Raw genomic sequence first — 15,978 nt, forward strand, 5'->3', positions numbered from 1 at the left:
TCAGTTAAGTGAACCAGCGTGTACACGCTACTATGTCTAAAGCAACCAACGTATAACCAGAAATCTTATGATTCAGTTAGTTTATCTTCAGTAAATGCATCAGGACATTATTAACCATATTAAAAGTAAACAGGTGCAGTATAACAGAACAGATAATCACATAAAAGCCACACACATGAACACCATGATATAAGGTGGAAACCCAATGTGGGTGAAAACCACCTGCTGCAATTTGTTTCTATCTTCCTTTAATAAGAAACTTCTTTTACAATGTACTGGTGCAGTCCTTTACCAGCACGCAGGCTACAACCTGCAGAGGGCTACAACCCTCTTAGCTCTTGTACTAGCCAATCCATTTACTAGTACGTAGGTGCCTGCCTACAGAATGCTCCAACCTTTACTCCAGCTGCTCCTGGAAGGGAGCTACAACCCCCTGGCTCTTGTACTGCCTGATATGTTTACCAATATGTAGGCGCCAGCCTACTGAACTCTACGATCTTCCCGGGACCACGTTTCATACATTTTCATACTGGATCCATAAAAAAACATCACATTGTATACGCTACTTGGACCAACCCAACCTGCGTGTATACGCTCTTTTGCCAAAGACAACCTGCGTACAGATCTGCAAATCCTAACTTATAATTCCACAGCCATATCAGACATCAAAACATACCCAGATCATAACAATAAACATGCGTCAATAGATCTAGTCTATCCACAGTCAAACCATATGAAGATAATCATTCCAAGCCTTGAGATCCCGTTCCATAGTTCATCATCCTCCACATGAGTGAAACCATGGTTCAGATCACCAACCCATAACCAGCATTTGGATCTCACACTTCATCAGATATTCATTACTCACTCACACCATTTGGCCTAATGATCTTCTCCTTATATAGGTTTAGGCCTTTCATAATACCACGGTCCAAAACCATAGTAAAACAATACCATCAACTCAATACTAGGGATCAACACGTCTGTCGAGATACTTTGGTCCAAAAACATAGGCTCAAGTACTGAGGACTAACTACCACGGACCAAAAGTAAGCTTTCTGACACGTACGCTCTTTTCCATTCATGAACCTGCGTGTATACCCTACTTGGTATATAGCGAACCTGCGTATACGCGGCTTGGTATATAGCGAACCTGCGTGTATACGCGACTTGGGCTTAATGAACCTGCATATATGAATTTTCTCTTCTTCTTATAGTCTGATCATCAATTCCTTGCTGCTATCCTTCTGCACTATGATTTGTCATCAGTGTGATTTGCCATCAAGGACAACACTTGTCTCATAATGCCAACAATCTCCCCCTTTGGACTTGATGGCAAAGCTAACTCGTCACACTTAGAACTTGATCTTCTTGTTCCTTTGAGTTGTCCTGCATCCCATGTATTTAGTCACATCTATAGATTGATCTAGTTATATGTAATTGAGATGTTCTTCTATGAGAGGGTTGCCATCAAGTACAACACTTGTCTCATAATGCCAACAATCTCCCCCTTTGGACTTGATGGCAACAACACCAAATCACTCTCCCCCTTTGACATCAAGGGCAAAGGGTGGACCAAGATATTCTCTTTCCTTTATAAACATTCTGCTGCCCATACTTCCCGTGAGTACCTACTGAAATCTCCAAATGTGCTCCCCCTTTGTATATGCCAAAGTGTACCAATCTGTCCATGCCAAGTCTCTGTACTGCTGAAGTGTGTTCTTCCTGACTGAAGGCAAGATCTGCAAAAATATGTTCTACAAGAAAGAACACAACTCTATACATCATAAGTGACCTTCCTAACACCAAAGACTCATACATACATCCTTCACCCAATCAAGTGGGGATCAACCTCCCAACTAAGTGGGGATACATCAGAAGTTTACATATGACAACCAATTACATTACATCTTCATCCCAGGCATAGTGGGGAAACCAATATAGGCCGTTACATAACCCTGACACCATGAAAGAGATACCACATAAAAGAGATATATGACATAGAGATGAAATATCAAGACTATGCAAATCATTAATAACTACTATCAACAGCATCTGTCAATCACTGTATATATCAGCAATCATGTTCTCCTTTTGTTCTCCATCTACCTCTGTTCCACCTGAAACCAGCAACAGCTGTGAACTAGAACCAAAAGCCAACAATGCATTATTAGATGTTAATCTGCTCCCCCTGAACCTGTGCCAGATGGTCTCTGTTAGACCCATATCAGAATCTTCTCATTCTAAGTTTGACCCACTGATTATCATATACGCGACTGTATCTACATAAACTAGCGTATATACGCGGATAGTACACAAATTTCCATATCAGCAACCTGTAAATGTCTAGTAGAGAATAAGTCATCAACCTATAACAAGGTATGTCTGCATCAATTCATCCCTTTGACCAGAATTCAGAGTCATTCTCATTATATCATGTGTGAAACCACCATAGCCATTTCATCAAGCTCTACATGATCCAAGTATCATTACTTGGGAACATCTGCATCAACCAACATATGTAAGTATCAACCTATCATCATATAGATATGAACTCATCATCATGTCTCCAACAAAGTGACTTTGAGGAGTCATCCATGTATCAGTACTATGTATCTTGAGCTCAAACTCTTTTGACAAAACTTCTTGATATCATCAACAACAACAATCCTTATCCCCATGAGTGCCTGCATCATAACTGTATGATCTTTATGCATATGATGATAGCAGCATATGAGTGACTCATCATCAAGTGAGGAAGATGTGTATTCAAGCTTTGTACTTCTCCTTATCCTTATGAAGATCACCATGTAAGCACCATATATGCACCATCAATGAGTCAACCATAAATCTGATCTGAACATCAACTATGAAACCCCAAAGAATCATATGAGATTTTATCATGGATTACTCACAACCACATCATAGCAAGATATATCATTTAGCCATATAAGTAACATCACCAAGGACTATTAATCCATAATGCCAACAATGCAATATTAAAGGCATATTCTCCCCCTCAACCTGTGCCATCTGTTTTAGATCTGAACATGCATACATCAGTAGTAAGCATCAAGACATCATCATCATCAAGTTAGGATTAAAACACTTCTAGCATCTTACAAGTATCAAGTCATTTCTAGACATTCTCAGCAGACTGTAACTGTTAACCAATAGAGCAGATACTGGATTGAATCATATCAGACCCCTTTTCTGAGCCTGTCCCCACTACTTTTCCATAGACTAACATATACGCGACTTTGCAGTGTATAACTCGCGTATATACGTGACTTCAATTTATGAAACTTGCGTATGAGTTTCAGGACACTGAAGTTTTACACCTTTAGCTCCCTCTGAGTTTATTATGTCTGTGTTGTGCTTAACCTGAGTATTTTGTGATGTGCCACATCTTTCTGGCTGAACTTCCTTCTTCTTCCATATCTTCAAGTGTGATGATGTTTTCTCCTTTTGGTGTGATGTCCGTCCTTTGTTCCTGCATTCCTTTGCTATATGTCCAAGATTGTTACATGCATAACATCTTGCATGTTTCATATTCCTCCTGTAGCAATCAGCAGCTTTGTGACCAAACTTATTGCAAGCGAAGCAATATCCATTAAAGTACCTTGAATGTGATGATCTTTCTGCATGATGCTCTTGAACTCTTCTTCTTCCACATCTGGCTGCAACATGTCCAAGATTATGACATACATAACATTCAACATTATTCATAGGAGAAGTAAAAGATTTTCTTTGAAGAATCTCTTTCCTTGGTTGATGATGAGATGGATCTTTCATTTCTTCATTGATCACTTTAGATTTCTCTTTAGAGTTCCTTGCCTCACCTTGTGAACTAGATTCACCTTCAATAGATTCATGGAAACCAAGACCAGTCTTTATAGCAGGAGATCTTTGACTACTAAGAATATCATCCAAGACTTTATAGCTATCTTGAAATCGTAAAAGCTTATCCTTTTCTTCTATTTTACCTTTCAAGACATTTACCTCATCCTAAAGTTGTTCTTCCTTTTCAAGAGATTGCTTTTTCAAATCTTCTTCAGCTTTTCTTCCTTCTTCCATTTGTTCCCTTAGTTTGAGAATCTCCTTTTCTTGTTCTTCATTCAGATCCTGCTACATTTGACGAACTTGGAAGGCACATTCCAGCTGGGATTTTAAGCTGATGACTTCATTGTCGTGTTTTTCAATTGCTTGATGTAGATCTTCATTCTGCTTCCTTGATTCTTCAAGATCTCCCTTTAGTGAGAGGATTGTAGCTTCAAGATTTTCATAGTAGCTGGATCTATCTTTGAGTTTCTTGATGGTTGTGCTTCTTTCGTTGACTTCTTTTCTTAATGATGTCACTTCATGCTGCAATTTTTTACATTGGGCTTCCTTGTCCTTGAGTAGTTTTCTTACCTTGTTTCCTTCTTCAAGTTGGGCCTTTAGTTTGGTAGCTTCTTCTTTGAAGTCACATTCCCTTTTGTTTAATAGATCTTGTTGATCTCTAATTTTGTCTGTCAGCCTTTTAAATTTTGCCTCTATTTGATATCTTTCTTGTTCACCCATAAGAGCAAGTTCAGTAGTTTCACTATCACTTCCATCTCTTTCACAAGGAAATATAGCTGGAACATCAGAGGAGAACACATTCGTACCTGATAATGATTCTGAATCTGATTCTGAATCTGAAGCGCTTCTTATACCTAATCCCCAATCGATTCTCCCACTGTCATAGTCCTTCTGAGATGTTTTCTTCTTCTTATGAGCTTTCTTCTTAAGCTTCTTTCCCATTGTTCCACGAATCTCCTTCAAGCGATCAAGCTTCTATCAAAGGACCTGCTCTGATACCAATTGTTGGAAATAATACTGAGAGGGGGGGTGAATCAGTATTATCAGATCAATAAAACTTTTTCAATACTCAGAAGCATATACGCTACTTCAGTTAAGTGAACCAGCGTGTACACGCTACTGTGTCTAAAGCAACCAGCGTATAACCAGAAATCTTATGATTCAGTTAGTTTATCTTCAGTAAATGCATCAGGACATTATTAACCATATTAAAAGTAAACAGGTGTAGTATAATAGAACAGATCATCACATAAAAGCCACACACATGAACACCATGATATAAGGTGGAAACCCAATGTGGGTGAAAACCACCTGCTGCAATTTGTTTCTATCTTCCTTTAATAAGAAACTTCTTTTACAATGTACTGGTGCAGTCCTTTACCAGCACGCAGGCTACAACCTGCAGAGGGCTACAACCCTCTTAGCTCTTGTACTAGCCGATCCATTTACTAGTACGTAGGTGCCTTCCTACAGAATGCTCCAACCTTTACTCTAGCTGCTGCTGGAAGGGAGCTACAATCCCCTGGCTCTTGTACTGGCTGATATGTTTACCAGTACGTAGGCGCCAGCCTACTGAACTCTACGATCTTCCCGGGACCACGTTTCATACATTTTCATACTGGATCCATAAAACAACATCACATTGTATACGCTACTTGGACCAACCCAACCTGCGTGTATACGCTCTTTTGCCAAAGACAACCTGCGTACAGATCTGCAAATCCTAACTTATAATTCTACAGCCATATCAGACATCAAAACATACCCAGATCATAACAATAAACATGCGTCAATAGATCTAGTCTATCCACAGTCAAACCATATGAAGATAATCATTCCAAGCCTTGAGATCCCGTTCCATAGTTCATCATCCTCCACATGAGTGAAACCATGGTTCAGATCACCAACCCATAACCAGCATTTGGATCTCACACTTCATCAGATATTCATTACTCACTCACACCATTTGGCCTAATGATCTTCTCCTTATATAGGTTTATGCCTTTCATAATACCACGGTCCAAAACCATAGTAAAACAATACCATCAATTCAATACTAAGGATCAACACGTCTGTCGAGATACTTTGGTCCAAAAACATAGGCTCAAGTATCGAGGACTAACTACCACGGACCAAAAGTAAGCTTTCCGACACGTACGCTCTTTTCCATTCATGAACCTGCGTGTATACCCTACTTGGTATATAGCGAACCTACGTATATGCGACTTGGTATATAGTGAACCTGTGTGTATACGCGACTTAGGCTTAGTGAACCTGCATATATGAATTTTCCCTTCTTCTTATAGTCTGATCATTAATTCCTTGTTGCTATCCTTCTGCACTATGATTTGTCATCAGTGTGATTTGCCATCAAGGACAACACTTGTCTCATAATGCCAACATCCACCACCACCATGATGGAATCGAATCCCCGTTGTGTCTTTGGTAGACCTAAGACAAAGTCTAAACTGATTGAGTCCCAAGGTATGCTCAGAATGGGTAAGGGTGTATACAACCCTGTGTTTTGGCTATGTCCCTTTCCAAGCTGACACATTTTGCATCTAGTTACAAACCTTTGTACATCTTTGTGCATCTTCAGCCAATAGTAAAAGTGGCTCAACTGATCTAAGGTCTTGTCCATGCCAAAATTCCTAGCCAAACCTCCACTATGCTTTTCCTGGATTAAGTTCTCTCTCACAGAACATTCTAGAATACATAACTGCCCTGCTTTGAATAGAAATCCTTCCTACATTTTATAGTCCAGACACGAACTGCTATCTCTCAACAATGGATTTTGGCAAGCTTCATAAGCTTCCTTAAAATCTACATCTGCCCCATACAATTCCTTAAGATATTCAAATCCTAACACTTGTATGGTACTTTCCTGTAGGATCAAATCCCCCCTTCTTAACACATTTACCACATTGTTGGCTTGACCACTGACATGTTTCAACACAAATATAAAACTCTGCAAGTACTCCACCCACTTTGCATGTTTATGGTTCAGCTTATGCTGCTGCATAATATACTGCAACGCAGAATTGTCTGAAAATAAAATAAATTCATTGGCCAATAGATAATGTCTCCAATTCTTTAGCGCTTGAACCAACGCATAAAATTCCTTGTCATATGACGTGTATTTTTGCCTACTTTCATTTAGTTTCTCACTGAAATAGGCTACCTGTTATGGGAAAATTTAGTGTCTTTTCGAACGACTAACCCCTAGACCTAGTAGCAAGTATAGAACAATAGTTAAACTAATTCCGTTGCTTTTCCTATAGCTAAAAAATAAAAGAAAGAGGAGCAAAAGTACCAACTTGTATCTCTCGCTCGATCCCTCTTCCCTTTGACCGCTTTCACCACTGCCTTCCGTACTTAACTTGCTTGAAAGGTACCTGCACACAAGCTGAGACATAAAACCATCAAGGCATACATATTGATCTGTTAACTAATAATATTATAGAATCAAAAGTACAATATACATCACATACCACACAAATGGGAAAAAGCATAGAATTCTTTATTCATAGAAAGGAAGATCACGAACCATGTAGATGCATGTACGATTCAGCGTCATCCTCCCAGCTTCAAACCCTTCTCTCCTCATGGAAACAACAATTTGACATGATAACATTACTCTCTCTACTAATCTCATCTAAGCAACATTTCCTTAGCTTAAGAAGTCTCAACCTAGACCAGCCTTTGAGAGCTTGGTCGTTTTATAGAGAGGAGGTTAGGCCATTAATGGCCCTCATGAATGCTTTGCCATATTTGCGAGGTGGTCCCATGGAGGAAGGAATAATGGATTAAGGTTCATTCATCTCCTTCCTCATCCAAAAGCGAGACCAATCCTTCTAGAAACCTCTAGAAGCATCCATTGGATGAGGAATCCAGTGGATTCATTTGAAAAATTGAATGGATCTCGCTCATCGCAGGTGATACAAAGGCTAGGTGCTATGCATAGCACCCAGATAGTGTAGTTCCTTCCATTAATTGTAGCCAGATAGAAGGCCACCTGCGATGATCTCCTTAGGGACATTTTTTGGATGAATGGTGTCATGAAACTCTTGGGAGGTAAGCCTAATGTAGGTTAACTTCATTAGGGAATGAAAACAACTGAATTAGGGGTTGATGGAGCCTAATAATACGGATCTGGAAGTTGCGGTTGATGTGCCCAAATTTTCCTGTAACAGTTGCCCCTTAAAGCATGAAGTTGAAAATAACCATGTCGAGTGAGACGCTTTACCACTTAGAGACAAGGTTTCGAACCGGAAGGTGACCTGCATCAGTTATAATACAAATATCATGATACTTTGATTTTTTCTCATAATTTTGCTAAGGGAAGGCATACCCATGGTCAGCTTATAAACTTTCATTACATGTACAAATATAGTCGTCTACAGATGTAGACCCATGAATGGATGACCATGAATGTAAGGCCATTGTACATTTGATATAGTACTCTTGAATATGTATCGTAGCCCGGATGGATGAAACTAGATCCAGGGTCTTCAATCTCATCCAATATTTCACTCATGTACAAGTCTAACCATGTGAATAGATGATCTGAAGTCGAACATGGATAGACATCGTTTGATTACCAGCCAATGATATAAGTTGTTAACAGACGCGAGTGCAATCACCGATAATGATAATGACCCTCAAGGTACTGCAGTACATTTTGCAAGGTGTGAATAAATGATTTGATGTTAAACACCATACGAAGTCTTTTGGTCAAAGGCCATTGATGTCAACCTATCACTGGAAGTGAGAAACCTGCCATTGATGTATGCAAGCCTCAAGGTACTGAAGGGGTTTTTCTAAGTCAACTTCTTGGATGATGTGCTGATGTCGACAAGAAGCAACTCATCATAGGAGGGCCTTGATGTATCCCACATCAATGACACAAAATGAGGTAAATGACTTTGGAGATGAAAAATCGACTGACGACACAAGATTTAGGAATGGCGAGCATGAAAATGAAGGTTTACTATATTGCAAAGGATGAGGTTTTGAACTAAATGAGTTCTCTTGAACATATCGGCAACACTAAGGTGAATTGGTAGCATTGACCCAAAACAAAGTGATGGATGGTATGATAGACCAATGGTGTGATAACCATCAAATTGAATGACCCAACCCACATAGTCACAGTGATGAGGTGAAAGTGTCATGTTCAAGAGTGACTTGCTACCATAAAGTGTGTCCAGCTTTTTCCCATTTTCCCTAATCATTTCTGACTAGTACCTCTTTAGTTTTAATCAAGCTTGAGGAGGATAACATATGCTTGTTGTATAATTTCATCCTTCGGGTGAATCCATCACTATTTGATGTTTTAATGAGTGTAGCGAAGGTGAAACTCGGTCTTGTCTAGATGGAGAAGTTTGTCACTATTTGATGTTTTTAACGAGTTTAACGACAAAGATACTTCAGTCCTTTTCATATTTAGAGAGTCTGAAAAGGGACTAAAAGAAAACTCCAAAAGTTCTTTTTCATACATTTGTCTCTCAATCTTGAAAAATCATAAAAAAATACAAGAGAGAACCTATTGATCATGTTTGACCAATGAGTACCTTTTTCGTAGTTAAACTATCTAAACCCGAAGTAGTGGTAAAACTATACTGAGTAGATATCGATTCTAATCCATTAACGAGCTAGAAATGACAAGCGCTCGGCAATATTTTCATGTTTAGAGAGTTTGAAAAGAGCTTAAAGAGGACTCCAAGGGGGTTCCTTTCTCGTTTTTAACAAAGCCCAAAAAAGCGATAAAAGTTTACTTTGTGGTCAAAGATGTTCAATCTATACGTAAGCACATTATAACTACTTGCTAGTTGTTAATCCTTCTCAAGATACCATCAAAAGATTAAACAATACATGTTCATGGATTAAATAAATAAAAAACCAATGTTTACTTGATTAATGTGCAAGAAACAAACATAAATACTGGTTCTTACCATTCATTTTCACCATCTTGTGTTACCTTCTGATCTCTAGAGTAGTTTTTTCCTGAAGCTCATTAGCTGCTTGTGGAGGATTGAAAGGATCATTCCTTGTGTAGTTTCGACCAGGTAGGATTTGTTTCTATTTTCTTTTTTTATTTATCTCCTATTTTAGCTAATAACATTCTAGGGTTTTGATGCCCCTAGGGTTTCTTTTTCCAAATCAGGAATTTGAAATGGTACTCATATGGAGAGAACGATAACATGAAGAATAAGATATCATAGCCTTGAGTAATCAAGGAACAGTTGAGGCCTTAAAAAACTATGGATTACTCAAGTATTTTAGACTATCCAACCTGCGGCAGCAGATGGATCTTATACGATTTCTCATTCAATCATGGGATCCAACTGATCAAACTTTTCACATTCGGGACAAAGAAATCCCTTTTACCATCGATGATATATACTTCCTAACTAGACTGTCGAGGTGAGTTGCCCCCATTTCACTGACAGGTCTTGCCCATGGAGGTAGACCGGTGAAACATTATGTGTGACAATTCTGTAGGCAAGGTGCCCAGCCTACCAGAGATGGGAAGATACCTATCAAGGATGTTAGTTATTTACCACTAAGGGCAATCCTTTTTACCATTGCAAATTGGCTGGCAATTCTGCGGTTCATTTGGCCACCAAGTCATACATTGAGTATGCCTTAGAATGTTTAGATCCAAAAATATTCAACTGGTGCGGGGCTGTCCTTTCATCTGTGAAAGAGCAACTGACCAAGGTGAAACAAGGAAAGCTCATAAATTTTTGCTATGAATCAACTTTGATCTCCTTTGCCTTGGAGAGAATACCTCTCTTACAGCCACAACTCATTTCACTAGGTATATCTGGACCAAGAGTCCCATATTTGCGGAGATGGACAGATCTAATGGCTAGGAATGGTGCCTATTCTAAGATTGTATTTACCTCTACATTCTTTGAATGGTTTGATCGACAGGAGATGACCTTCGCAGAATATCCATATTCAGGAATGGATTTCCGTGGTGATCCAGATTTACCATTATCAGCTGGAGAAATGTGGGGTGCTATTGGTAAATTGTTTGATTAAGTGTTTTTAATTTTTAAAGTTTTTTAATTTTTTGTGTTTTCTATTAACTCTAAGAATAAAAAAAATCAATTTTTTATGTACACAGATATCAGAGATGTTCAGCCTGTGGGAGACCCACAAGATGTAGCCGGACCAGCACAGAGATCTATAGGGAGAGTGATTCTTTGAGACTTGGACTTGGTTGAGACTCTGGTGGAATTACGAAATCACATAGAGGGTTTAACCTTGGGTTTTCTAGATGTCCAGATCGAGGAGATATCTATGCAATTGCAACGCCACACCATCAGTGTGCTGGGTCATTGGATGAGACTTTTGCGCATGATAGCACAGGCAGTGACCTGCTATCATGAGCACCACTAGCTTATTAAGATCATTTTGCATACATTTAGTTTTTGGGTCAGATGACCAATTTTTGTCTTGGACACAAAATATTTGTAAATTTTTTTTGCAATTATCTTTCAGGGTTTTATTATGGTTGAGAGATGCAATCCTATTCAATTAATGATGCTAATTGAAAAAAATTTACTTTACATATGTTGCAAATGTCTATTTAACACATAATTTGCTAGAGAGTCGGTTAATGTGTTTAGACTTCTGGAAATATGTTGATATTGAATAAACTCAAAATATCTTTCCAAAATACTAACTCTAAGGAACATACGATGAATTGTTGGGTTTCAGACAGTATAAATGCCAGTAACTTGTAGCACAACGAGTTGTGAGTCTAGCCTAATGATAATTCGGCGAATTCCAAGTGAAATGACATCAGAGAGAAGTTCAATCAATGAGTTATACTCAGGAATATTGTTGGTTGACCGACCAATACAAATCCCTCTAAAACTCATTAACTCGTCGCTCGGAGTAAAAATGGCCCATGTTGCAGAAGATATGTTCTGCGTACTACGACTAGCACCATCGGCGTAACCAACCCATGGTTCTGAAAAGTTCGACATCTACAATAAATGCGAAGTGGATTACTTAACCAAATAAAAACCCTTAAAGAAACACACTCACGCATGCAATCCAAGCATATATGAATGAGTTTTACCATACTCAATTGAGCATAGTAACATTTTAAATACAACCCATTTTTTGGCTTAGACAATCTACTATCTCATAGGCACCTTTCGTCAAAATGTGCTTAACAATATAAGGGCCCATCCAAAGTGGTTCAAATTTTCCTGAACCAATTTTATCTGACTCCGGATTATAAAGCAAGACCAGGTCACCTTCTGAGAAGACGTGAGGCTTGATATTTTGATCATATTGCACATTTACCCGTTTCTTGTGTGCTTTGTTAGCCAATGCGGCATCACGACGAGTTTCATCCAGATGGATTAATTCCAAGAAACGTGCTTCTTCCTCAGAAGTGTCAGGTAGCAGGTCAATTGTGAGTTTGAGTGACGAAATTTCACATTGAATCGGGAAGACTGCTTCCAAACCATACACCAATTGAAAGGGTGTGAATCTAGTAGCATTTCTCACCGAGGTTCGATATGCCCACAAGGCCGAGTACAGGATTAAATGCCAATTTCTTTTGTGAACTCCAATCATTCATTGTAACATATGCTTAAGGACCTTGTTGATAGCCTCAACTTGTCCATTAGCTTGTAGATAATATGGAGTAGAACTATCATGTGAAAATCCTAATTTGGCAGCTAACTCAACCATCATGTGATTGCGAAAATGCGATCCATGATCTGTAACTATAGCCTGTGGTACACCAAATCTGGAAACCATGTGGTTGAAGAAAAATAATGTAGTCGTTTCGCTGTTGTTGTTTAATGTAGGCATCACCTCAGTCCATTTGGTAAAATAGTTAATGGCGACTATAATATACCCGTGCCCCCTGGTCGAGGTGGGGTTACATTTCATGAAATCTATGCCCCATTTTGCAAATGGTCCAACAACAACTACTAGATGCAAAGGTGCACATGGTAAAGCCTGGTGTTGGAAAGCTTGGGTCTGGAGATAGACCAATATATTTCCATACCATGAATCACTTGATGAAATGAGAAACATAGACTCAACTATCACTCCCCAATGGAGTTGCCATTTTGTTATGGGAAAATTTAGTGTCTTTTCGAATGACTAACCCCTAGACCTAGTAGAAAGTCTAGAACAACAGTTAAAGTAATTCCATTGCTTTTGCTATAGCTAACAGATAAAATAAAGAGGAGGAAAAGTACCAACCTGTATCTCTTGCTCAATCCCTCTTCCCTTTGACCGCTTTCACCACTCCCTTCCGTACTTAACTCGCTTGAAAGGTACCTACACACAAGCCGAGAAAGAAAACCATCAAAGCATACATATCGATTTGTTAACTAAACATATTGTAGAATCAAAAGTACAATAGACATCACAACCCATGTAGATGCATGTTCGATTCAGCGTCATCCTCCTAGCTTCAAACCCTTCTCTCCTCATGGAAACAACAATTTGACATGATAACATTACTCTCTCTACTAATCTCATCCAAGCAGCATTTCCTTAGCTTAAGAAGTCTCAACCTAGACCAGCCTTTGAGAGCTTGGTCCTTTTATAGCTAAAAATAGTAGGTTAGGCCATTAATCGCCCTCATGAATGCTTTGCCATATTTGGGAAGTGGTTCCACGGAGGAAGGGATAATGGATTAAGGTTCATTCATCTCCTTCCTCATCCAAAAGCGAGCCCAATCCTTCTAGAAACCTCTAGAAGCCTCGTCCAATGGATTCATTTGAAAAATTCAATGGATCTCACTCATCGCAGGTGATACAAAGGCTAGGTGCTATGCATAGCACCTAGACAGTGTAGTGCCTACCATTCATTGTAGCCAGATAGAAGGCCACCTGCGATGATCTCCTTAGAGACAGTTTTTGGATGAATGGTGTCATGAAACTCTTGGGAGGCAAGCATGATGTAGGTTAACTTCATTAGGGAATGAAAACAACTAAATTAGGGGTTGATGGAACCTAATAATATGGATCTGGAAGTTAGGGTTAATGTGCCGAAATTTTCCTGTAACACTACCGGCTTGTCCTCTTGGCTGAGTACTGCACCAATGGTTGTCCCACTGGCATCACAACGAACTTGGAAAAGTTTGTTAAAGTTCAACAATCTCAAAATTGGTCTTTCAGTAATTTTCTTCTTAAGCAACTGAAAGATATTCTCTGACATTTCTATCTAATGGAAAGGCTGATTTGTTTTCTTAATGGTGTTTAGCATGGGTGCACAAATCCCACTGAAATTTTTAATAAATTCCCGATAAAAACTCGCCAATCCATGAAAACTCTGTACCTCAAACAAACTTTTGGGAGATGGCCAGCTAACTATAGCTGCAACCTTTTCTGGATCCATTTTTAATTCATTCTCAGCAAACACAAATCCTAAATAAACTAACCCTTTCTTGAAAAAAGAACATTTCTTCAAATTTATCAGCAATTTATTCTTCTTAAATCTTTCTAATACATACCTCATGTGTCGGAAATGTTCCTCCTTCATCTTGCTGAATATAAGTATATCATCTAGATACACAATCACAAATTTCCCAATGAATTCCTTGAGCATCTCATTCATCAACCGCATGAATGTACTAGGAGCATTGCGCAATCCAAATGGCACGACCAACCATTCGTACAAGCCTTCATTTGTCTTGAAAGTTGTCTTCCACTTGTCACCTTCTCGAATTCTGATTTGGTGGTAGCCGCTTTTCAGGCCTATCTTTGAAAAGTATGCTGCCCCACTCAGAAAATCCATCATATCATCGATTCGAGGTAAAGGGAATCTGTACTTGATAGTAATCTTATTAATGGCCTGAGAATCCGTGCACATTCTCCACTCACGTCCTTTCTTGGGAGCTAAAACAGTCGGTACTACACAAGGGCTTAGACTCTCCCAAATCAGTCCTTTATCCAACAACTCCTGTACCTGCTTCCAGATTTCTTCATTATCCTTTGGACTCATCCAGTAGGCAGCCTTGTTTGGCAAATTGGCTCCTGGAATAAAATCAATATGGTGACTGATCCTCCTCTTTGGTGGTAATTTGTCCGGCAGATCATCTACCACAATATCACTAAATTCTTGCAGCATGCTTTGTATCTCTTCTGGTAAATCAGAAAGGTTGGTGTCTATTAATACTGCTCTTGGTCTCATCACAACTGCATAACCCATCTCACTCTCTTCAATCTGTTGCAGAAACTCCTTTCCTCCTAGCAGTAATGCTTTCGTTCCACTTGTTTCCGCTGTCTACTCTCCTTCCTTGGCTTCCTTCATAGGTACCAAGGTATGCTTTATCCAATCTTTGAAAAATCTATAAAAATTTGCCACTCCATCATGGACTAACTTTTTATCGTACTGCCATGGTCTGGCCAGTAAAATATGGCACACATCCATCGGCATTATGTCGCAAGTCACTTTATCTTTGTACTTACATATTTGAAAATCTACCTCGCATTGCTCATCAAACAACAATTGTTGTCCCTTCTACAACCACGACACGCTGTATGGAGTTAGGTGTTTTACTTTCTTCAAACCCAGTTTCTCCACCATCTCTGTAGTTACCAAATTATCGATACTCCCACTATCAATAATCAATTTACAGCATTTTTCGTGTGACTTACATACAGTTCGGAACAATGCTTTATTATGTGTTTGATCAGCTACTACCTTGGCTGGTTTTAATAACACCTTGTTCAACACTAAGGCTTCCCCAGTTTCTAGCATAGTCTCCACCTCCTATGGTGGGGCCTCTGCTTCATTGGGCTAAGCAATATATGCTCCCCTTTGCCCAGTCTGCTTGTTTTCAGGACATTCAAAGGACCTGTGTCCCCACTTGTGACACTTGTAACACTGATAGGCATTTCGTCTGCCTCTGCCATTACCTCTTCCTCGCTGGTATGGCTTTCCTCCTCTGGTGTTACCTTCCCTTTAGCTTTGTTCCGAAGTCTTTGAACTGCTACCATCTTCATTGCTCCTGGCACTCTTACCTCTACTAAAGTTCTGTCCTCGACCTCTACCAGAACCACGTCCCCTGACATTTTGTTTCCTAACAATCTTTTCTTCTTCCTTCAAAGCACTCTAATAAGCTTCTTCTATGGTTTTAGGGGA

Source organism: Pinus tabuliformis, chromosome 3_1 (assembly GCF_031772625.1).
Source record: "Pinus tabuliformis cultivar Carrire ecotype Pingquan chromosome 3_1, CPIR1, whole genome shotgun sequence".
Taxonomy (NCBI): domain Eukaryota; kingdom Viridiplantae; phylum Streptophyta; class Pinopsida; order Pinales; family Pinaceae; genus Pinus; species Pinus tabuliformis.